The 24,755-nt window shown below is 43.4% G+C and overlaps 1 protein-coding gene and 1 long non-coding RNA gene across 2 annotated transcripts in view; one reads left to right on the forward strand and one right to left on the reverse strand.

Moving 5' to 3' along the window:
* The window catches only part of LOC119465109 (WD repeat and HMG-box DNA-binding protein 1-like), a 546,382-nt gene that overhangs the window by 42,152 nt on the left and 479,475 nt on the right, over positions 1-24,755 (reverse strand). The window lies entirely within an intron of this gene.
* On the forward strand, positions 9,693-22,982 carry LOC119465110 (uncharacterized). Its single transcript, XR_005194739.2, has 5 exons — positions 9,693-10,097; positions 12,413-12,494; positions 15,582-15,786; positions 18,331-18,544; positions 22,567-22,982. It is a non-coding gene; the product is annotated as an uncharacterized LOC119465110 (long non-coding RNA).

Below are 24,755 nucleotides of genomic sequence, written 5' to 3' on the forward strand. Positions count from 1 at the left end.
CAACGCAACGCCCTCGCTCATGGCTTTCGTGACGTGATAGTTGGAGGCGTCGAGAGAGAGTGGTTGTGAAGAGGAAGAGGCGCTATGCAGCCAGGGCCGCCGGTCATGGGGGGAGGTAGAAAATTCCAATCTCATCCTCCTTCCATGTCTGCCAGTCGCGGCGACGTTAGCCTTTCGTTAACACGGAGAAAGGAAACTCCTGAAACGCGCTCGTGTAGAGCGCCCGCACTGAAATGCGCAATGCTTGCAGCGTTAGCTCCGGATACTTAGGAATGGTGAAATCGACATTCTCGGCAATCGCTACACCGATTTCGATGACGTTTTTTGCATTTAAATAAAATGCAAAATCAAGTATGGGCTGGAAGCAGATGGTGATTTATTGTCGGCGCTGTCTTTCGAAAGAGTCTCGAAAATTGGAAAGTATCAAGTTTACAACTCTGCGACATAGCAATACTAAACGATATCGCAATTTTGTAATGTGCACCTAATAACACGTCCAAAGCAGACAAAATAGATTCAGTATATGCGGCTCTGAAAGACACCGCTAATTATCGAAAGTGCTCTTTTTTGCAAAGCCCTTGTAACGTTGTGAGAAGTGCACGTGGACTGAAAACTTACTGCTAAAGCAAATTTGCCCGCCTTAAGCGCTCCAATCTAGGTAGACGGTGGCATAATACCCCCCCCCCTCCCCGCCATGCATCGGCTGTATATGGCTGTACTGAGCTGCTGGCCAACCATGCTCAGTCCTGGTGACTGCAACGTCGGTGTTGGTGCAGTTTTACGAGTTAAGTGTGCGCTTCTATTGTGAAAAATATTGCAAGTAAATATACAAATCAAGGTAATTCAAAACATTTCAAGTATGCTGCAAATAAACGTTGTAGTATTAACATTTCTGGCAACGCTTACTATAATATGTGGTGCACTTCTATAATCGCCGTGCTGTGGTTGCAAAAAAATGTGGTTGATCCCTCTTATATAGGAATCGGTATAGAACACGAAAGTGAAACGTGTCTTCACAGAAGTAGTGTAATGTTTATTGCACATTGATATATAATGTCTATTGGTGTTTTGTGGCTAAAGCGCCCTTAGGCATTGATGCACCCACGCTGACGCCTGGTGGCACGTCTCCTCCATCACGACTACCAACGTCGATGACCATGAGCAACCGTCGTGCATATGGAAGCTGCACTACGCTGCACACGCTAGCACAACGCGAAAGACGAAGCACGTAACTGACACACTAATACAACGCGCAAGACAAAGCACGTAACTGAATCGTCACCGAGTCAAATCAGCGCGTACAGCGCGTCGTAATTGCAGCCTCCGCGATCAACTTCAGAAACATTTTCAGAGCTAATTGCGGAGGCCACGCTCCGCTGTGCTGAGTACGGTGAACGCCACCTAGGTGGCGTTGGTAGTGCTTCTTGATGCCAGCGTCCCTTCGAATGCTGGCATCGAGGCGTTGTAGTGCTGAGACCACCGAAGCGTTCACTGTGGGTGCGCGTTAGTGTCATAATGCAGTACTTCTCTTTTCTGCTCGTAGGCGGCGGCACCGCCCCGAGCAAGAGCGCGGGTACACGGAGGAGTGTTAGATATATAAGGCGCGTCTGTGTAGCTCTCTGCAAATGCGTTTGTGGCGCAATGGGTTAAACGCTCGGCGATCTATCGTCGCGGACCGAGAGGTCGTGGGTTCGATTTCCAAATTTTGCATGTTTGTGGAACTTTTTCTTCTGGTTTCTTTCTTTGTATTATGTTCGTGTACATTGTAAGAACGTCATATCCGTGACGGAAATACGTCAGTGAAGTCTTGGTGGACCCCGGCATAAAACACTTTCGTGTTAATAATTGGGCAAAACCAACACGTCTCGATGAGATGTCATGATATGCTGCTCTTCCCCCAAAGTGCACATCATTATTTATAGCGCCAATTTTAGCTATAGCTTTTGAGCGTATATAGGTGTTTAATTTGAAAGAGCGATGAAATGAACGATTCAGTCTCACAACTTCGGAGTACACGACGGTGAAAAGCGTTAGAAGGAATTGATGAACTTGCGATACTATAGTTTTTTACTACTTGATTGAACAGCTGACAGCGGAATCGTGATGCAGCTCAATGTGCAGATTTCGGCAGGAGTGAAAAACTGTCAAATAACGCGCTGGCGTGGAGGTTGAACTAGCATCGTGCGAAAAACGCCGATTGTGACAGCCTGCAGAAAACCGCACAGGTAAAAACCCGAGCGATCTTCTGCCACAAAATATATCATCGGACTCACGTCTTCATCTATCTGAAACTAACGCTCACACTAAATTTGCGCAGTTGCTCAGCGTAGGCACACGTTTTCCTGTTACCCGCCAGGGTAGCTAAGTGGCTATAGCATCGTGCAGCTGAGCTCGAGATCGCGGGTACGATAGGATCGAAACGCAACAACGATCGTGTACTTAGATTGATGTGTATCTTAAAAATCCCAGGTGGTCAGAATTAATCCGGAGTCTCCACCTACGGTCTGCTTCATAGTTTAGGCCCGTACAACCCTTGGATTTATTTTTCACTTTTTCTGTTTTCTCAATTGACGTGGTTAAAGGCCTTAGGTCTTGCATGTATGCTGCCTTCAATCTAGCACACTTTTTTACGTTTGCGTCATGTTCTTTCTTCGTGAAATACATATAGACGCTACGACTGGACGTACAGCGCAACGACACATGTGCAGTTAATGGAAATGTACACCTTTCAGGATGGTAAAATGACAGACCAAAGGAAAGGCAGTGCATGTACATGTTTTATTGCTATAGCAATTATATGGACACTCAAAAGCAGATTTCTGCCGTCGCCGTGAGGTTCCGTATGACGTCAATGGAGATGAAATCGTCGCCGCGCGCCGAACGCTGTATGTGCGAGTGAAAGGGGGCGAGGGACGCGCGCTTTCACGGGGAGTGAACGCACGGCGGAGAACAAACGCGCGTTCTCCTCTGTGCTCCCTTAAGGGCTGCAGAAGTAGGCGTCTCTTCCCTCCTCTACAATCACCATATATGTAGAGCAAACGTGCCTTCTTCCGACGCACGAAAGGCCATGGGGGGGGGGGGAGGGGGAGGGAAGGGAGGCAACGTTTAGCTGCGGCACCAAGTGCCTATTTATATCAGAGGCTCCGGCAACAGTCACCAACGCCGCACGCATTTTGAGCGAACACGGGCAAAACGCCGACGGCGTCGACAACATTTCTGCGTGTTGCCGGTGCTGCTGCATGTCCAAGTTTATACAGCTGATAAAGCTGCTATCATTACTCCGTATAGCTCTCTTCAAATTTGCTATCGCAATTGATGCTTCACCTTTCAGGTGAAACTGCGACAACTTTTTTTAAGTACAGGCTGTGTGGCCAGTATGGGTGCTAGATATCTAACAACCGCATAAAGCAGCGAAAACAACTGAAATGCATATTTTATACATATATCTCGATAAGGATTCGCACAGATATCTTCGAGACGTTTTTACAAAACGTTTTCAAGACGTCTTGCGCGGGATAAAGACGTTTCAAGATAAAGACGTTTTGTAGCTGTCTTGAGTAGTTGTAGACGTTCTAGTTCATTTTGGCTGGTCCAAGACGGCTAAAGTCGTATTCAGTGGAATTCTCTAGGTCTAGGCTATCCATTTACCCAGGTAGCACAAAAGAGATACATAACGTTTTCGTAGCGTTTATCCAAGACGATAAAAACGGTTTGAAGAAGAGATGAGTGAGACAACTTCGTCGGTAAGACGTCGTATATATCGGCTAATGTCTGGCTTAATTACTTTTCTGAGACGATCTATAACATGTCTTAAAGACGTATTCGAAAAGCTCGTCTAGAAATAGGACTGGGAAAGAAACAAATAAGCACTTTGTTAAAGCTATTCATATCCAATTTCTAAACGTTTGAAGACGTTATCAAAAAGCTGGTCTAGAAATGGTCTTGAAAGGTTTAAGATAATCTGAAGCTAATTTTCGAGGGTTCCAGATGAGTCGAAGCTTCGGTGTCGAGTGCAAAAGAGCTCCTGGTGCAGTGCCAAGCACTGTTGCCTATCGAAGCCGACGCATCCTCTACCAAGTCATGTGAAAATGAACATGTCCATGAAAATGAATCTAGAATACTGTCTTTGGTATGCAGCAACGATGTTTACAACCAAAACGGGAATGAAATCCCGCTAAGAAAAAATGGGCGCGTCTGGACAAGCGCCCTAGCCAGGGCTTCCCTATTGAAAATCCCAGCATTGCCCATCATTAGTTTTATGCTGGGCATGCCGGGAAACGTGCTGGGCATGCTGGATAAGTTGCTGGGCATGATGGAATTCATCGTGGGTATGCTGAGTGGATGGTGGGCGATATAGATGGTGCTGGGTAGATGCTGGGTAGACGGTGGAATACCTACTGGGTGACTCGTCTCAATGGTGGGTGTACTGGGTGGACGGTGGAATACATACTGGGCGACCTGTGCAAATGATGGGTGAATGATGGGTGTACTGGTTGGATGGTGGGTGAATGGTGTGCGTGCTGGGTGAATGGTGGGTGTACTGGGTGATGGTGGGAGGACAATGGGTGACTGTATACAAGGTGTTTCAGCGAACACTTTCAAAAATGTTTAAAGGTTGTCTGTGGTAGATAGCACAATTCTAGTTAATGAGCTGGTCCACTCGAAGAGGCGGACATTACTTGCAAAAAAATAAATGCATAATAACAATACAATTAAGAAAAAATCACTAATTAAGTTTCTAACTAATTGCCGATTGTCCCATATTCCAATTTACAAATTCTAGCCGTTGAGTTCGCAAGGCGGATCCACGAATTATCCGGATGACACCAGTTTGGAGATAATAATGATTAAGATATAAATGTTTTGGTTGCCTGTGGCAAATCGAACAATTCCAGTTCATGATCTAGTCTACTCGAAGAGGCGGACATATACTTGCACAAAAATTTCAAATCTTCTGTTCAAGTATCGGTGTTACACTTTAAGCAGTTAAATCAACATTGGAAGTGGTTTATTTTCTACCATCAGTTAGATTGAACTTGTTCAGTCACACCTTCTTTGGAACTTCATCATGTTAAGCTCAATGTTCTTGCCATCATCCAAATTTTGAGAGTGATGCCTGGTTTTTACTCGAAGGGTGCTTGCATCCTCTTTCTTTACTACATAAACATTAGGTTGTTTCTCAAGGGAAACCGCCTATGGAATGGTCTTGAAACTCAATCTGATTATCGTATGATTGAGAAGAGTGTGTATCAGGAAAGTCAAGTTTCTTTCATGACTGCCTTCTCTGCCAAACAGCTGGGAACGTTCTTGCATTTTTGCAACATTAAGTATATTTACATATTCCCAAATGCTACACAGCGTGTTCATTTTTATGTTTTATGGAATTGTTAGAAAATATGCTGTGGCAGGTAGCATAATTCTTATCATTGCGCTGGGTTATTCGATGAGGCAGACATTAGTAGCACGAGAAATGGAAACACATATTTAACTATCATTAACGAAATTTCACTAATGAACTTCTTAGTGAATTACTTTACGACATATATTGCCATTTACAAATTGTAGCCGGTGAGCTTGTCAGGCGTATCCACTTGGAATTAATTTCCAGAATGACACCAGTTTGGAGATGCGCAATCGAACTCGCTGTAAAAATGCACTGTTATTCTACTTACTTTTTTACCAAAATGCTGTTTTATACATGGAAGCACAAAAGTAACTGGAACGCCCATATATTTCGTCCCACAGTTTGGGAAATATCTTGAAACTGGTGTCATCCTGGAAATTCATTTCAAGTGGACGTGTCATGCAAACTCACTGGTTACAATTCGTAATTTGCAATATGTGCCGTAAAGTAATTAACTAAGAAGTTCATTAGTCAATTTTTATTAATTAGTTGAATATGTGTTTCGATTTCTCGTGCTGCTAATGTCCGCCTCTTCGAACAATCCAGCTCAGCGATAAGAATTATGCTACCTGCCACAGGCCATTTTTAAAAATTCCTTAAAATTTAATTTTGAACACCCGGTATATATATGTACGTATGCGCTTGGTAGCTTTTGCTCTAGTGATCACGGTGAATGTAATAACAAGATATGTTTCCGTATTTCAATTAAGCTATTCATTGCTGGAACGTACGCACGAGATTCTCGAATACAGTGATACTGTATTCGAGAAATATCACCTAATTGTTGCGACTCCATGACTCTGGGATATTCTCATTAAAATAATTACTAATGCATCTGGGTACTTTCTCGCAAAAAACACGATAGACAGTGAGAAACTTAATGACTTCAGAACTGGTGGAAGATGTGTAAATGCCCTGTTCCCGTTAACGAAAATGTCAACTAATTGACTATGCCGAAGCGCCGAAGCTAAAAGCTTCAATAATGAACTCGTGACGCCGCTAACTGCTGTTTGCGTCCCCTGCATTCTTGCCATGGAAATGGGCACGATTCACCCTTGTCGCACGATATGCACGCGACGTCGACAAGCAACGCCAAAGAGATCGATAACGCTCAAGCCGGTTGCTTTGCTGGTGACACCACAGGTGAAACTATAGTGCCTAGAATATGCTTATATTCTAGGCACTATAGTGAAACCACATATACGTGCGAGCGACGGCTGCAAGCGACGCGACGTGGAGGGAGTGCGATACGCAGATTGGTTGATAATTTGCATGCGTCGGTTAACACCGTCACTGTTACGACGGACTCGTACTTTGCACTGTAATTTGCCCGTAAGTGCAATCACTACTGCTGACAGTCTTGCCACAAACTTTACCCCCATTGCTAAAGAGATGCGTTTTCTGGGATCGAGCGGATCGCCGCCAGAACACCGCGCCTGATCATACACCGCGTGTATACAACCCACGGAAACAGCAATAGTGTTTCTTCGTATATCGTGTCGAGTTGCGGCGGCGATTGGCATGCAAACCTACGGCTGCTCGATCGAGAAGCACAAGGTTGGGCAAATGACACCGAACTGCGGTAATCAAGAAGACGCGCTCCACTGCAACATAGACGGTCCTGAATATTTCTTGTCTGAAAAAAAAAAGGTTTTGCACTCATCGTTGCACTCTTCTTGCTCATATTTTGCAGAACGATCGTATTTTGGGGTCTGCTTCCTTTAGTATAACACTTACCGGAGTTATCTGCCTGGTTTTTAAGGGAAAAAATGCAAATTTGCCTTCACTTATGGAAACGCGAGCTGTTCCAGCGACGGCGCTAACATAAAGTTGTGTCGCCGCCTGCCGGCAGCTGCAGAAAGCAGCCGGTCAGCCCGGTTAGCCGCGTGTTCTAGGAGCGGGCAACAGGCGGCAAACCACCTTAACCAGCTGCTTTCCGCAGCTTCCGGCAGGCGGCGAAACAAGTTTATGCTAGCTCGTTGGTGGATCAGCTCGCATCGCCATAAATGAAGGCAAATTTGAATTTTTTTTTCTTACAAACCAGGCAGTTAACTGCGGTAAGTGTTATACTAAATGAAGCAGACTCAAAATGCGATCATTCTGAAAAATTTGAGCAAGAAGAGTGCAGCGGTGAGCGCACAATCCTTTTTCGAACCGGCGCTGCGAAATATTCCGGACCCTACAAGAAAGGCTGGCGGCTCGCTTGCTCGTTGAAAGAGGATTTTAAGTCTCACTGTAAGTGTTTACTTTACAGACGAAAGGTTCGAGCAAAACTTACGCAAAATAAATGAGAACTGGCGTTAGAAAACGCCAAAATAAACAAAAATTTAGTACCGAAAGCCTACAGTTCGGACTGAACCTGGATACCAAAATAGCCCCTCCACCCCTCCAATACTGATTGCATAGTGTACAATCAATATTGCATGGTGCACCGATAGACTAAGATATCACGTTGCTTTTACATTGAGCGTTAGAGCATTATTCTGAGCTGTTCCTGACACCATCCACAAATTTTTTGAAATCGAAACTGAAACCTGTTCAGGCACCGCGGCCGTAGCGTCGCCACTATCGCTATTTACAGACATGGCGTCGTGTTATGCTGCGTGCGTATCTCTGGGGAGCGACTAAATCCCCACCAGAACACACCAGTGTTGCCAGATCTCGTCTTGTGCGGTTCCCTAGATTTGCGAGGCGGAGATGTCCCTAGTGAAATCACGCGACTGCGTGCCGCGCTCGCCTTCTTATCGCCTCCCCCTCCTCGTACGTGCGTGCGCCAGATTTCAACGTGTGTGCACGCAGGAGATGAACGTGGGCGCAAGGTTTACACTTGCAGCTTATTCCGAAGAGAAATAAAACTACGTTGCATTTATTTATGAGAAATCTGAGTTAGCACGTGTAACGACAGGGTAGGTGAGCCTTAGCTAGGCGACTGGCCACGGCCGTCTGGTGTTGAGCGATCGGGCAGTGACGAGACGCTCTCTCGAATCGTTCTTGACGCCTTTTATACGGTCCCCACCCCCCATTCTTAAAATTATTTTCTGTTACGTTAGTCACTGTCGCACTCTTCAACATTCACCTGATTTTTTAACGGCGTGGCGGCGCCTAGCATTCCTATTTGTTTCTGCGTGGACTCCAAAGCCATTCACCTACTTGCCCTCCCACCTGTTTGTTGTGGCGGTTTCTTCCCTGGCCCAGCCCACCCGTCCTTGACATATCTTGCTGTGCGTAAATCAGCGTTCTGTAGGTCGTTCGATCTTGTCGATGCTCAAAACATTTAGCAAATGTAATGCTATCTATTCCGCAAGGCAGTTGCTAAGTTTATTGTGGTGCAGTTTATTTTGCAATCAGCATGTCATCAGCACTGCATGGTTCCAGCTAGCAGGCTGACCTGAACCGATTATTGTAAAAATTTTGCACGTCTGAGAAAACTCGATCTCGGTTCCGTTTGTGCCTTTGCATATTCTGCATCTCATAGCAGCACACACTGCGCGACTTATCGATTCACAAGTTCAAATAAAGTCAGCCTATAATCTGCGCTGACAAACGCGCGCTCACGATCTACAGGTGCATTGCAACAGTCGCCTTACTTCTTCGACCTGCCACGCGGACTCCCCGTAGCTCTAACCGGCAACAGCTTACTGGTTCAAGAAAACGGAAAGTTCATGTTTCTAACGTGACTTTTTGGAATCATGAGGTTAGTGGGCGCACAGATGTGAACAGATTGCGCAATTTGAGAACATAGAAAGAGCCTGAAGCATTACGGCGGAGCGAACTAAATTTCTGGTGAAATAAACACACACACAGGTTAATGCGACTAACCGATTCCTTGTCACACACAATCGACCACTTACATACACAAAAAGGGTCAACAATCGTCGCCACCAAGACGATTCATCCAAATGATCGCAAAGCCACACAAGACATAAGGCATCGCCGAAAATGAAGTTGTTGACAGTCTGAACAATCTACGCGTGAATTCATGTGAGCGCTCGCGAAATAACGCAATCCTGGCTAAAACAAACAAACACAGAAAATATTATAAACAGAACAATGCGCATTGGTGGGTCCATCATTAATCATATGGGCAGCCGCGAAAAAATATGCACAGCGAGTTTCACTTCGCCTGTTCAACTGGTTGACTTGACTAGGGAATTTCGGCCTCCATTCTGGGTACATGAAAGAGCTAGTTTTGGTGAGCAGCCCAGAGTTGCCAGCATGATGTTTTCTATACCGCTAACTTTGGGCGATGTTGTTGTCGGTATTTAGTCTCGCGCTATCTCTGTGGTGATGCAGTCGTCGTTTAGTGACTTTTTCTTTTACTATCTCGTGATGTCGCTTTTATATTGCGCTCATTAATGAAGGAGGAACTTCTGGGCCGGATATGATGCGTCATACGGGAGGAACTAATTCAACAGCAACCTACTGCAACACAACCTCAGTGATCCCTTTGTTTGATTTGCGGACGGACGTGATTCGTAGTGTTGGAGGATACCGTCTTCAAATGCTTCCGCACAACAGTGAAAAGCAGTGCCGAAGTTCCTTCTCGACAACGCGCTCTGTGGCGAGGAGAAATGCTTTGAAGTCCGGGCACATCGGGAAGTCGGCACATTGCCCCAAGACCAACGGACGCCCGGCAATCGGCAGCGCGGCACATCGCCACAAGACGGACGGACGCGTGTTTTTCGTGCCAAAGGTAGGTAGCCGTGCATGCTATCCTTTTTACGTTGCGCGTTATCATTGCTCTATGCATTGTTTCCCTGGAAATCGAACAGCGTGGTACCGAATGCGGTTGCAGTGGCGTTGAATCTGCTTGCGCACTACGTTTGTAGAGATTAGTCGCTACTAATACGCGCTGGTAGTGAGATAAGACGTGCGCACTACCACTCGTAAAATTTTCCCAGTATTAGACGCAAAGATATTCCGCCGGCAAGATGATCACCGTGCATTTTAAATTTGCGGTTTGCATTAAACGCTGTATTGACTCGTAACGAAGCCGAAACGTCGGTATGAATACGTCCGAGCTACAGCGCTAAAAAATATCTGCAGCCACCGCGGTGTTCTGCGAACCAAGGGTCGATACCGTAAGACAAATTACGTTGCATTTAGAAGTGTTTGTTTTGCGGCGCATTTTGTTTGTACGGAGCCGTGATGAGTGTGCACGGTTGCACTTTAATTATCGGCGTTTAAGGAATTGATTTAAACGATTATATGTGTAGCGTGACACGGAAGTTGATAGCTGATGCATATTGAGAGAACTTCGTATTACAGTATCCTCGGCGGATTTGCGCAGTTACAGAAAATGCTTCTTTAATTACGTTTTTCCAGATTTCATTTTGCACTGAAAAGGGCTGTTAAACCGAGGTAGTTCGTACAGGACTGCAAGAAAACTGTGCCTGAAATACACAGCTGTGTTCTCGTTCTATTTGCGTAGTAGTTTTCCGTTCATTTTACAAGAAGTGTGGGACAAATGCAATGGCAAATTGTTGGCTTGCGAGCCTGAGTGGTGGTTTGCAGTGGTTATCGGCAGAACACTGTAGAACAGTTGCCATTTCTTTCTTAATAAATGTATGCACTGATTTGTACAAGCTTTATTTTTTTTATTAGAGAGACTGTTTGAATGTGGAAATTTCGATTCTGTGCAACAGGTCCAAAGGCATTTCATAACACTGTCAATATGGAAGAGCCAATAATGTTCCAATTGCATATTTTATATCAAGCTGTTTGTAAAATATGGCACATGTTGGCTTCGAATGGGCAATAAGCTTCCTGCACTGTATGTGTACCCATGCCTTGAAGGTACACCTGAGCTTGAGATAATTAGTTGCCATTTGGTGCACTACATAGATTGAGGAAGACGTCTGCTGCTTTCTTTATGTGGCGATGGGTTCATCAAGAAACCATTTACAGGCATTTCGCTTGTTCTTAGAGTGAAATAATGACTGCATATCACTGTCAGGAATTATAAAGCACCTGCTCTACTTCCTCTGATAGTGGTGTCGTAAATTTGAATTTTCACCTGCATGGAGCAAGAAAGTGGGCAAAGTTGTGTGATCTAGAACTTGTCGCACATTATATATGTGGTTAGGCATTATGTATGTGGTCAAGCATGCTTAGAATTAAACCGCCACCTGACGTGGTTGCTTAGTGGCTATAGTGTTGGGCTGCTAAGCAGGAGGCCGCAGGATCAAATCCCGGCTACGGCGGCCACATTTCGGTGAGGGGAAAATGTAAAAAACACCCGTGCACTTAAATTTAGGTGCCCGTTAAAAGAACCTCAGGTGGTCCAAATTATTCCTGAGTCCCTCACTGCGGCGTGCCTGATAATCAGATGGTGGTTTTGACATTTAAAACCCCCATAATTGTTTTTTGAATTATAAACTGCTTTGAATCCAAGGCAGGTCAGCTGGAATTGCCTTGGCATAACACATCACTACTGCCACACTCGGAGCAAGCATGCTGTAGCTGGTACTACTTTGTCGGACATAAACAGACCTGTGGAAAGCATAAATACTGAAAAAAAACTGCAAACTTCCGAAAAGTTCCAGAAATTCAACATGCATAATACCAAAGGTGGCTTAGCAGATTTTTTGAACTGTCACTGTGAATAGAACATCACATGGAAAGAAATTTATTGTACACTTATTACACTTCAGGTAACGCCTCAATAACTTCAGAAGCACATTTCCTACCTGAGATCTCAGACTGTGGAGTAGCTACTTTAATGTGTCAGTAGGTGCACCTCATTAGTGGGATCAGTTGGGGTCCTTTCAGTCTTTATTTGCTCATAATAAACTTATCAGCTGATTGATAGATAATGCGCAAGTGCTAAAATAGTCCTTGTGTCTGTCACAGTGTCATCTCTTATTCAATGCAACAGTTGTTTATGTGAAACTGTATGCTTTTGTATGTAATAACCTCTAAATTGACTAGCATCTGTTGTGTCACTCGACATAGTTTTAGAGCCTGTCCTGTAATTTCTGTACTTTCAGAAAACCTGTTTTTTTTCAGCCTCTTCCTCTGCAGATGACGTTGGTCATTAATATCGGTGAGCAGCACTGACCTATGCCTGAGTGAAGAGACATATAAGTAGGTAAGTCTAGGCTTTGTTGTTAAATCATTTTGTCATTATCGTAGCTCTAAAATAGATTTATGGAATTTCAGTGTGACATCTCGTGTGGTCGGGCTGAATGAATTGCAACTGTGATGCATAAACAAGGGAAGTAAGGCATGTTGTTGGGCTAGTCAGTTCATAGATTCAGCAAAAATTTTTAAACTGCGCAAAGAAGACACAACGTGAACAGAAACGTCTGTGAGCTTCAATGTTTCTGTTCACGTCTTGTCGTCGCGCAGTTTAAAAATTTTCTTGAAACAGGGGAACAGGCACAAGTACTGATTTGGAATGAAAAACTTACTGAATGTACACAATATATCTACGATTAGAATTCAAATGCAACCAATTCTGAAACTACTTGAAAGTGGTTCATTTCCAGGTTTAGCTGCACTTGTAACAGCAGTCTAATTTAGACTCCAAAACATGCACTTGAGACTACTGCATGCTTAGAAACCAGCTACAGTGTGATTACATGTTGCACATCCATGTAATTCTGCGTAACAAATATTCCTGTTTGCATTTCAATTTATGCTATAACTGAGTAAATTCAAGAAATAGTGTGCATATGCTTTTGTCAGTAACTTCCATCTGTTATGTGTGCCTCAATGTCCTGTACAGTAGATATTATGTATGCTTTTCCAAGAGTCAATGAAATTGCTACTTATTGCAAAGCTAGAAGTAGGTGTGGCTCACACTGTTTTTCGCTGTTGTTGCTTTGAGTGTTACATATGGCTGTACATTATCCCGTGGCATTGTCAGTCTCTTAACTATTCGGTGGCATCTCAAATAAATGCTAGACTATTGATAGGTGTAGTATAAATGAAGGTTTCACTGGCAGGCACACAGAAAGTTGATGCTTTCTGAGGCATAAAATGTCTGTGCACCTACACCTGCAATCTTTCATTGTTTTTTTTGCATGAGAAGTGGAACACACGAAGAAGATATTCCTCTTATTGTGTTCAACTTGGTGCCATGGTACCATGAATTTATACTAGCCAGTCCAAATATTATTTTTTTTGGTAATGTAATCTTTGACACATGCCAAAGAACTAAATTGTGGTTTTTCGCATTACAACTTTTTTTAGAACAAACACTGACCGCTTATGATAATGTCAAAAGCAATGAGGAAAACCAACCGTATCGTCTGGCATGCTCACACAAGGCACTACAGATACAATTGTTTAACCTGAAATAACATCTTTCTTATAGACAAAGTTATGCCGTCCTGGCACACATCTTTGGCTGTTGCTATACATTGTTACAATTAATTTGTTTCGCTTTGGGGATTTTTCAGGAACCTGGTGCTATTAAACAGTGGACGACAAGCGCATTTATTAAAGGGCAGCTAAATGGCTACCATACCCATTTTTACATTGTTTTTGGGCTGTCTCGCTCTGTCATTAACATTCCCTAGTTTCGCTAGCCATTTAGCAGCTCTTGTAATAAATGCACATGCACTCATCTGCTTAGTAGCGCCAGGTTTCTGAAAAATGCAAAAACCAAAAAAGAAGTTTAGAGGTGCACTGGATAGCAAAAGTCATAGACAAGTGTGTCAGTGTGGTTTCAATAAGCTGATCAAAACGAAGCGATGGTATATATCGATAAAAACTTGTAACTGTAGTGCCATCTGTCCACATATGAAGGAATTCATTTTTTTTATTTGCCAATGTACTAAAGTGTTTACCAATGCACGGATCACCAATCCTAAAACTCCACTTATCTTTAATCTGTAGAGTCAACTCGACCCATTTCAGCATCGAATAAGAGCACATTCAGAATGGGGATGGCAGCTACATTGAAGCAATGAAGGCACAAAAAGCACTATCTGGTGTCCGTCTTTTTTTTTACTGTGCTCACATAATGTAGCATCTTTGGCCTATATAGCTTCTACAGCTTAATGGAATAGAATATATAACACATGCACTGCAATCGACTACATTTTTGGTGCAAAAGAAAGTCATGCTAGCAACTAATGAATGCAACATTTAGGTTGCAGGCGACAAACCTTCACGAGGTTGGCTACCCATGTTAGTTCCTGGTGCTCGTTGCAGAAGGCCTGCTCAAACAGTCACTGCAGAGGCAGATGTGTGCTGAATGGCAAGGGGTGCCACCATTAACAAGATAAAGGATGCTGCAGGACCGTATATCACAGCCTTTCACACAACTTAAAAAGCACAGCAAGCAGACATCAACTTTGTCTATTCTGCACCAAACTAGGTAGCATTTACCAGGAATGCCACAAGTGTAAAATGTAAAAAACACGGTAAAGTGTTGTCAAATGCAGAGCATACATTATATATCACATTGGATTATTCTGTGGAAGAAGCTACATAGGCTAAACAGGCAGATGTGCGAATGAGGCTGCGTGAGCACAGTAACAAAGTGAAGATAACGGCACCAAATGGTTTGTTGTTCCTTCAATTCTTAAAATGTGGCTGCTGTTCCTGTTTTGAAAGTACCGTATTCTAGGTAGAAATGGGTGTGAGTTGACTCAACAGAATGAGTGGATTGTCAGGGCTGGTCACGTATGTATTAGCAAATATTTTGTGTTGTCAAAAAAAATCGGAATTCCTGCATATGAGCTGAGATTACCGTGCAAGCGTCAGCATTTTTTTGCAATTGTTTGCTGTTGTACTAATGATTACACTTATACATGTATTCTCTGACGCACAAGCCAAGGTACAAGATGGGGTACCGGGAAATAAAAGTTATTGAATGTTAGCAATATGTCTGGATGTGTTCATACGCTTTATGTTGACCTCGCCTGTATACACTATACTAGCATTTCAAGTGCTTCCATGTCCGAAGCTATTCAGCTATACAAGAGAATGTGTATGTTGGCTATTGAGCTATACAAGAGAATGTGTATGTTGGGTGAATAATTCTGCAGTTACAGTTATATCTTGAGAATGTGTTAGTTTGAACTGTGAAACTTGTCATCAGCACAAAAAAGGGCTTGGGGGTTCTTCAGAAATCGAAGGACCTAACCTACAAAATATTTTTATACAAATGTGCTTTAGTGTTATGAGTATTGGTCAAAGAAATAACACTTCATATCTATTGCAGGTGCAGATTGGTGTAGGCTTTGTGCTGCCTTATAACAGTGGCAGTATATTTAAAGTGTACATCAGATGCCAAGTGTGCAATAGATGTGGGTCTGTGGACACCAGCAGAATCTGGGGAAAGACGCGTGACTGGGCAGGCCTGCCGCACAGTTTGGATTCAACCAGAAAGCTTGCGGCAACACCGGAGAAAGTGGCTGCTGTGAAGAGTAAGTGAACAGTTACCTGAATTTTACCTGAGTTACCTGAATGATTTACATTCACTACTGTATGTCAGAAAGTTATCTGGATGAGTAGCGTTGACACAGCAAAAAGAAATGCCAAACAATGATTGATGCTAGTGCCTACTGTTTATTGTCTTAAAGACAAGTGAGATTTTTAGCACCTTATGTTCCTTGAAAAGTGTAATGCAGACTTGACATGTTCGATCATAGTTTTCCATGCTGCAGCATTCATCCTAATGCTCTTGAAAAAATGTTTCTGACTAAAATTAATTTGGTTCTGACACAGCTTTGCAAATTGTATGGTCTGAAAAGAAGCTATTTAAACCACTGTCTTTCCAATGTGGTGACGGTGGTGATCTATTAGTTATAATCTGCAACATTCAGAGCCATGCGATTTATAAGCACACCTGTCTTACTGAAATTTGTGACATGTGTCCTATCAGTACTTTGGCTTACTTGCAGCGATTTCATTTTATTTGAGAATAGAAATGAAGAAAGAATTACTACACAAGGAAAGCACCTTGCACATTAGTTGCATGTCAGTTATAAAATGGATATCTGTATTTGTCGTGATAAGCCTGCGATAAATTATGCCTGTTGTCGACGCCAAAAAAAAGCAAGGCACTGAGGCATCATACAAAGTTTCAGCACTCGCCTCCAGCTTGGATTAGAGCAGATGACTACACAGTGTGACTGTAACTAGCCTTTTCATTTCTGTGCAATTTTAATTTCTTTGTAAATCTAACTGCCAGTAACTCTTTTTTTAGCACCCACAAAGTCTCCCACAATTTCCATTTGCTGCAAGAATATGTTTCTTAGAAATAAACGAGCATAACAGATTGCTTTGTTTTATTTTGAGACACTTCCTTAGGCTACTTTACATTGAAGATGTATTCCAGGTCAGCTTATCAAAAAAACAATATGGTGTTTGAACAGTGATACACAAAGACATTGATTGGAAATGATGCATTGTGGACAGCACAGAAAATCAAGGACTAAGGAAACAACACAAAATTGTTGCTGTCTAAACTGAAGGTTTATTTAGAAAGCCTTGGTGAATATGACGGCCTTGATATAAATGAAGAAAATTTCTTAAAGGGCCCCTAAACATAACATCTGACAGTTGATATTTCAAAGAAATGTGCGCATGATGTAGAGAATGCCATGACCATACTCTGGTGAATGCGGCAGTGCTTTGTGGTGTTGGAATGCCACAAATCAAAAAGAAAAACTCATGTACTGCTCCCCTGGCCTTTCTGGCACTGCCTCCGTGCATCACAATGTCAACAGGGTGCTCCAGGTGACCTCGGCGTTAGGAGCAAAAGCTGTCGACCAGTCAATCATCGAGGAAGGACAGAACCGACATGACGAGAGCCAATTTTGTGTTCTGAGAATGCCGGAGGGGGTCGCCCATTGTGCAACACTGAAGCGTTTGTGAAGGTTCTATTAAGCTATCTTAATGGGGAGAGTGATTAGGGGCAGACAATGGAGGAACCTTACTTCTGCCGTGCAATGCAATTTGTAGCTTTAGCTGCACTTTGTAGTGTAGTATGAGGGCACGAGTAACGAGTGTAGCGAAGGAGTGAGAAACAGTGATGGCTTATCAGCGATTTATGAAATGCCTTTACTTGTGCTATTACTGGAGCGCTATGTCAAAAAATTCTTGCAGCTTACGTTCATGTGCACTACAGTTCTCGCTTATAACAATCGCAGATATAACGAATTATTGGTTTAAATGACCGCATTTTATTGCATTTATTATTTTCTGACCATGCCTGTTCAAACTGCGTCCACATATAATGAACATACTCAATAGCACCGTACTGTTAAAACAAACATGTCAAATCCGATCGCAGTAAAAGGAGGGTGCACACCAAGTTCTGAAGTTTGCAATTGCGACGGGACTTGGCGCATCCTCTGCACCAGTTTAGTCATGACGATGATTTAACTGTGAAGATGAGTGAGTGCTGCACGTGGATTTCAGAAATCACAAGGAAATTCACTCTTTTTCAACCGTGCAAGGGTAATCATGCTTTCAAGGCATTTCTCCAGTGTTCTTCAGAACGAGGCCGTGCAGTGTATAATGGTATTGACCTTTGGAAACTGGCGCACATGGCTCCCTCAGGTCACGTGTGCTCTGTTCTCAGTGTGACACTGCTTACAATCTCGGAGGCCACGATGGCACTCGTTTTTGCACTGTTCTCTGCGTGGTACTGTGCCTATTTGAACCAATTTTTTGCTTTCTCCATCAATTTCCTTATTGCAAGGTTAAACTGTATAAAATATGACTGCTTGCTGCCCACAAGGTGGGGAAATTTTATTAGTTTAATATCCTTTACAGAAAGGTTAATTTCGTGGTAAGAGTGGGTTTAACCCAATTTTTATAACCCTTGTTCAAGGTGCAGAAATGGGAAATTATGGGATTTTATCAGAAATCAAAGGACCTAACCTATACAATATTGTTTTATGCAAGTGTGTTTTAGGGTTACGATTACTGGTCAAAAACAATATACTTTCTATCTGTTGCAGGTGCAGATTGGTGTGGGATTTGTGATGCCACTCAACAAGTGGCATTACATACTAAAGTGTACCTCCGAAGCCAAGTGCGCATTAGGTCTGGCACAGCACCTGTGGACACCAACACAAGCTGGGGAAAGAAGCCCGACTGGGCCGGCCAGCCGGACTATCTCTGATGCATCTGGGAAGCTTCTGGCGACACCAGAGAAAGTGGCTGCTGTGAAGAGTAAGTGAACACTCACCTCATATAAGAAACTTGACTGTATATCTGAAAGTTATCAGGATAAGTTAACGTTGATGTACACACAATGGAAAGAAATGCCAAAGCAAAAATGATGCGAGTGCCTATACATGTGTCTTTTTCTTAAGCCGTATATATGCACTGTCAAAGCAGCATAGGATAATATCGAGATATTGGTTTCTTGCGAAAACTGTCTGCAGTTTCCCCTATAATCGGTTTCAATGACAAGCAATCAAGGAAGTCAGCTGGCAACATGTGCCTTATTTGAGCATAAAGATGAGGAAAGAATTACTACACAAAGAAAACACCTCGCACATTATTGACATGTACGCTGACATGGATAGTTGAGCTTGACCTGTGTGCAGCTTCCTATAAATTTTCATGCCTGTCATCAGTGCCCTAAAAAAATCAAGGTGCTAGGCATCATGCATAGTTCTAGAACTCGTGGCCAGCCTGGATTAGAACGGATGACAACATAGTGTGGCTGTAACGCCTAGTTTTTCTGCGCAGTTTCAATTGTTTTATGAATGAAGTGTCAGTAACTCTTGTACTGCCATCAACAGTCTGCTGCAAATACCGTTTGTTGCTAAAAAGGTTTTTAGGAACAAACGAGCATAAGAGATTGCTCTGTATATTAAGATGCTTCCTTAGGCTTTTTTACATTGAAGATGTAGGCTAGCTTTGCAAGGAAGCTATATGGGGTTTCAAAAGAACACTAAAACATTGGTTGCCATCATTGCAGCTAAATAAAGCATGGAAACCAGCCATGACTACGGCTTGTACATTCAAAAAATTTTATGCCTACTTGGCTAATGCTAAAGTTACGACCCGCTTCCTCGCCCACTGCATGAAATACAGGGGCCGTATTCTGAAACGTTCGCCTAGGCGAAATCGGCATGCACGCTGATTGGCTGTTTGAGCAAATTGAATGACGTCGGGCTCAACCAACCAATCAGCTCATCCAATTTTGCTAAAACAGCCAATCGGCGCACGCCTGAAAGCGAAAAAAGAAATTTAGCCTAGGCGAACGTTTCAGAATACGGCCCCAGACTGCGAGCAACAGGCTAACGGTAGCAGATGACAGAACTAGCACCTTGCAGGTCTCCTGCATTCGTTGGAGACATCTTAGGTTAGCAGTGCGACGATCTACATGGAAGCGAGAGAAGGGATAGGAAAGAGTGCTGACTTACAACAATTTTATTGCGCACATAACCAAGGTTTAAATACCACGCTAAGGCACAAAAGAAAAAAACAGAAAGGTAGCACGTATTCAGGACTCAGCTTCCAACATACGATATGCAAATCATGTGGCTAAATATTGCACTTCTTTATCGCACAGTGACAATGAAGGGGCACTGACACAGCGCTCCTCAGATTTGTGAATTTCGAGCGCATCAATAATTTCTCTAGGATGTTTGTTTTTGTTGCGACTGATAATTTATGCGCTATCAAATAAGGGTTTGCAACGGTGGTCTCTGCAATGAATACCAAGATGACCAGAAACAGAGTTGAAAACGTGATTATTATGCTCCTTTAATCGTTCATTGAGACAGCGTCCCGTCTGACTAATGTATTCGCGGTCGCAGGAAAGAGGAATGTTGTAAACAACACCTACAGTGCACGTGACAAAGCGGTTATTATGGTTGGTTCTGCAGCAATTTTTTTTTCTTTCTTAAGGATTACAGTTGACCTGCCTGCATAAGCGTGACAGCTTATGTGGTGCCAAAAACACAACATCGTCACCAGCACACCGACCAACTTTCTTGATATTATGAGACGTGTGGATGTAAGGGATGACGCTGACTTTCTTCCTGGACGTGGCAGAATCTGAGTTGCTAGCTTTTTATTGCTTTTGCAAGCTTCCGGTTACTGACGTCAGCAGACTGCCTGGGTCGCCCGATTGCTCGTCTCCGGGCCTGTTTCCCGAAACTGGTTTCCATTAAGTGGTGACAGGACTTTGAAAGGGAATTAGTGAAGCATAGGCTAACGATTCCTTGCTGAGCTTTGAATGGGCTGAGTGAAAAGGTAAAAGAGCTTTGCAAGCTCTGGGTTCATACATCCAGCACAGCTGGTTGTTCCTAAAAATGAGTCGGGTCTAAAAACCTAATCGAGTCGGCAACTGGCAGATCATGGGTTAACACAAATGTATGAAGACATTCTTTAAACAGCGATAAAGCATCACAGCAGCTAGTTTCGACAGTGTCGGCGTCAGTATCTAAAAGAACCAAAAAATCATCTACAAACCTAAAAACTTTTTCCACGAAAGACGCAAGGAGTTCGGAAAGTGCACAGCCGTGAGTGGCTAGCAAGATGTCACTCAGCATGGGCGCTATGCATGAACCGATGCAAACCCCGCCCCTTTGTAGATACGTCTTCCCGCCGTGCGCTTTCCAAACGCCTTCTGTCTTTCGTGGCATGTTTTTAGGTTTGTAGATAATTTTTTAGTTCATTTAGATACTCACGCCGACACTGTCGAAACTAGCTGCCGTGATGCTTTATCGCTGTTTAAAGAGTGTCTTCATCCATTTGTCTTAACCCATGAGCTGGCAGTTGCCGACTCGATTAGGTTTTTAGACCTCAGACTCATTTTTAGGAACAACCAGCTGTGCTGGATGTATGAACCCAGAGCTTGCAAAGCTCTTTTACCTTTTAATTCAGCCCATTCAATGCTCATCAAGCAAGAAATCGTTTGCCTATGCTTCACCAATTCCTTTTCAAAGTCCTGTCACCACTTAATGAAAACCAGTTTCGGGAGACAGGCCCGGAGACGAGCAATCGGGCGACCCGGGCAGTCTGCTGCGTCAGTAGCCGGAAGCTTGCAAAAGCAAGGAAAAGCTAGCAACCCAGATTCTGCCACTTCCAGGAAGAGAGTCACCGTCATCCCTTACATCCACACGTTGTCCCATACTCTCAAGAAGCTGGTCGGCGTGCTGGTGTCGATGTTGTGTTTTCGGCACCACATAAGCTGTCATGTTTATGCAGGCAGGTCAACTATAATCCTAAAAAAAGAAAAAGTTGCTGCAGAACCAACCATAATAACCGCTTTGTCACGTGCGCTGTACGTGTTGTTTACAACATTCCTCTTTCCTGCGGCCACGAATACATTAGTCAGATGGGACGCTGTCTCGATGAACAATTAAAGGAGCATAATAATCATGTTTTCAACTCCGTTTCTGGTCATCTGGATATTCATTGCAGAGACCACCGTTGCAAACCCTTATTTGATAGCGCACAAATTATCAGTCGCAACAAAAACAAACATACCAGAGAAATTATTGAAGCGCTCGAAATTCACAAATCTGGGGAGCGCTGTGTCAGTGCCCCTTCATTGTCACTGTGCAATAAAAAAGTGCAATATTTAACCACATGATTTGCATATTGTATGTTGGAAGCCGAGTCCTGAATACGTGCTACCTTTCTGTTTTTTTTTCTTTTGTGCCTTAGCGTGGTATTTAAACCTTGATTACGTTCACAATAAAATTGTAAGTCAGCGCTCTTTCCTATCCCTTCTCTCGCTTCCATGTAGATCGTCGTGCTGCTAACCAAAGATGAAACTTTACCAACATGCCCGTTAAGCCACCCTTGCATTAGAGACAGTCTAGCCAAGTTGTGGCTCTCGAAATCTGAGAGAAATTTGGGTGGTTGAAGAGCAGACAAATTATGCGAAATCGGAAGCAATAAATCCGCCTGACGGTGCTTCGAATGCAGCTGCCGTTTGACTAAACTTTGCAGTAAAGCCAAACTCCTGATGAGAAGAGGCGTAGCTTTGGCAAACACCTACTAAAATCCCATGCGACTAAGCAAAACAGTGTGATGCATGTGCATACATTCTCACTGAAAATAAATCTGCTCTGCCATGTGCGCTGGGTAGCATATTTGTGTGTAATATATGCTGCATTGTATTATTTGAAACTTGTTGAATCTTTTGCAGCAGATTTCCTACATTCACTTATTACTACAAATGGTTTCAATAACAATTTATTTCTATATTTATTGCACTCTTTTAGACTGCCTGGAGAAGTACATCGGGGAACATCCGATGGGGCCACCAGCACCACCTCCAGAGCACCACCTTGCTTCTGTAACGAAGCACCTTTGGAGCTTCTTCACAGAAGCGGGCGCGAGGGCAAGCGAGTATGGAAGACGTGAATCGCCTTAACCTATTGAATTTTTTCAATAAAGTGTGAAGATATAGAACATATTATGGTGCTATACATTGATTCCTTATGGCATGAAAATGTAGTGGCATACTTGGCCACATGTAGATACAGACTGCACACTTTGCAAGACTCAAGAACGCATGAAGATAGCCCATCATGAGCTTCCTAAGTGCAATGGCTGCTCCTTCGATTCATTACACAACTTGCATTTGACCTGATGTGCCCACTGTTATACCCAGCATTCCACCCATCGCCCAGCATTCCACCCATCGCCCGGCATTCCACCTATCGCCCGGCATTCCACCCATCATCCGGCATTCCACCCATCACCCGGCATTCCACCCATCACCCGGCATTCCACCCATCACCCGGCATTCTACCCATCACCTAGCATTCCACCCATCACCCAGCATGCCCACTGCCCAGCATGCCCATTACCATAATCCACCGTGATGATGGATGATGGATTCCATGATGCCCAGCATCGGGCAAATTTTCAATAGGGCTGTCGCCTTTTAAGCGGCAACACCCCGCTAAATGCTATGTTCGTTTGTACGCGGAGCGTTTGGGGGCACTGCAATCACGGCGCACAAGGGGGCATGTTATATGGTATTTTTTTTGTATTTCGAGGGCATCTGCAGTAAGCGGGGAAATGCTAATACTTAATAGAAAGTTAGAAACTGTTTAATTGGACGTTTTGCAAACAACTCTTCTTTCCTAACTTCGTTGCTTGAGAAGTTGGTTCATTAATCTTAACTAATTATGCATTGAGGCAGAATATACAAAAAAGGGTCTTACGCCATACAATGGTAAGCAACATGGGTTTGGTCGCGTTAGAATGCATCGACATATTTTAAAATTCTGGCTAAAGTTAGCTGGGACACCCTGTATATGTATTTGTTCCCTTGGTAGCACCAGAGGTAGCACTGAGGTGTAGCACTGAAGACTTCCCTCTAGGTGTGGTTGCTAGATAAGTGGGGAGGCCTACACATTCTTTCAAATTTTTGCAGCTTGTAACGAAACATAACAGCACAAGTAAGCTACAATGTTAAAGACATACTAAATTTTATTATGACTTATGAAAGTGTATGTACACAAAATATGCAACTACAACACTGTATCCGGATCATAAAAACAAACATAATGAGGGTTCCTATGAAAATTATTGCAGGAATTGTTTTGAAGAGGCTGCTTAATGAAATCACATCTGTAGATTCTACATTAAATTTACCAAGCACTTCAGGTGAAATTAGTGACAGCTTTTGTAATACCATACAAAATTGCGTTCACTCGCCCTGTGTGATTGCTTGCATTTCTTAAGCGATTTGGAGAACGCCCTTTAAAGCAGATGAGGGAAGATGTCCCAATGTATGTTCATGTGTTCTCCCGCACTTTAACCAGTGGCCGCTGTGTTGATGCCAGCGGACTGAATGAGAACGATCAGTTGGCACATTGCAAGGGAGCAAGAATAATTAAAGCCGTTATGCGCTTAAAGCATTATCACGTTTTAAGTCACCTGTCAACTGCTCACTGCCATTCAAGACACCACATTCAGTCACAATGCATTCGTCCGATACTTCTGCGCTTATTGGTACACTGTTGCCCTGTAACCGTATTTTGTACTTAGACTTCCCCGCAGGGACCAATTTATGCAACTATAATCATGCACGAATCCATTCCGCACTGCCATGGTTAAAATGGCTGTGTAAATAACCCATCACATGGACTCTAAGCAGCAAATGCTATGTACTTTTACCCTTCAACTTACTTAGTGCGCTGACATGCCTAAATAGAGGCGCCTCTGCTCTGTCTGATGTACAATAGGAAAGTTTGTTGCACAAGGACCAAGAACCGCGGCATGCCCTGTTGCGCGAAGTGCACGAAGAGCGCACAAATCGAAAGAACCACGCGAGCACTTCTCAAGCACCGTGCGTACACTGGCACACGCACGAACTCGGCAGACGGCCAACTAAATGCCACGAAGGCTGCGCAGCGTAGAGTCCGACACCACTCACAAACTGCAAATAATCGTGACT

The sequence above is a fragment of the Dermacentor silvarum genome, chromosome 9, assembly GCF_013339745.2.
Source record: "Dermacentor silvarum isolate Dsil-2018 chromosome 9, BIME_Dsil_1.4, whole genome shotgun sequence".
Taxonomy (NCBI): Eukaryota; Metazoa; Arthropoda; class Arachnida; order Ixodida; family Ixodidae; genus Dermacentor; species Dermacentor silvarum.